This window comes from Elephantulus edwardii, unplaced genomic scaffold (genome assembly GCF_000299155.1).
Source record: "Elephantulus edwardii isolate Elephantulus edwardi_28Jun2011 unplaced genomic scaffold, EleEdw1.0 scaffold00222, whole genome shotgun sequence".
NCBI classification, from domain to species: domain Eukaryota; kingdom Metazoa; phylum Chordata; class Mammalia; order Macroscelidea; family Macroscelididae; genus Elephantulus; species Elephantulus edwardii.
Window position 1 is genome coordinate 1,429,646 of NW_006399972.1, and position 1,320 is coordinate 1,430,965.

Genomic DNA, 1,320 nt, shown 5'->3' on the forward strand with positions numbered 1-1,320 from the left:
TAATCATTGTCCACTTCTCAGAAGCACAGCAAGTAATTGCAAAGACCATGGATTAGATTAGGCACACCTCAGTCACTAGACCGACATCATTGCTCTTCAGCACTCTGGAGAAGTCCCTGACAGCAGACTTTCCTCAAAACAGATCTTCTTTTTATGTCCTGACTGCTGGTATTCAGATTGTTAACAACCTCTATCTCTTCTCCATCTAGCATAATGCTGCCAATTGGCCCAGTAGTGAGAATGGTTGTTTTCTTGATGTTAAGATGCAATCCATATAGAAGACTGCAGTCCTTGACCTTCTGCAGCAAATGCTTCAAGTCCTCCTCAGTTTCAGTGAGCGAGGTTGTACCATTTGCATAAGACAGGTTGTTGCTGAGTCTTCCTCCAGTCCTGATGCCACATTCATAGAGTCCAAGCCTCCCAAACATTCTGTTCCACATAGTCTTAGCAAGACATTATTTTTGGCTCCAAAGTCTAAATCCATTCTTGCAGGGATTTTTTTTTTACTAGCTATGATTCCAAAGAAAGGTAATCCGACAGAGTATGGAAATTATTGAAAAGAATCATTGATATCGCACGCAAGTAAGATTCTGCTGAAGATTATCCAAAAACGACTGGAACAGCACATCAACAAAGAACTACTTGAAGTGCAGGCTGGATTTAGAAGAGGCCGTGGCAGTAGGGATAGTATAGCTAATGTCAGACGGATCTTGGCTGAAAGCAGAGAGTACCAGAGGAATGTCTATATGTGTTTCATTGACTACACAAAGGTGTTTGACTGTGTGGATCACAACAAACTGTACCTGACTCTGAGAAGAATGGGAATACCAGAATACTTGATTGTGCTTATGCGAACCTATACTTGCACCAGCAGGCAGTCATCAGAACAGAGCAAGGAAACATTGCTTAGTTCAAAATTCGGAGAAGGGTATGCATCAAGGATGTGTCCTATCTCCATATCTTTTCAATTTATATGTGGAACAGATTATCTGGGAGGCTGGGCTCTATGAGGTGAAATGTGGCATCAGGATTGGAGGAAGAATCTTCAACAATCTGTGTTATGCAGATGACACAACCCTGCTTCATGAAAATGAGGAGGACCTGAAGCACTTGTTGCAGAAGGTCAAGGACTTCAGCCTTCAATATGGATTGATGTTCAACAGCAAGGAAATAAAGATTCTGACTACTGGGCTGATTGGCAGCACCATAGATGGTGAAGAGAGTGAGATTGGTGGAACGACAGCCTTTTTAACAAATGGTGTTGGCAAAATTGGAAAAATATCTGCAAAAGACTCAAGCAAGACCCACACCTCACTCCAT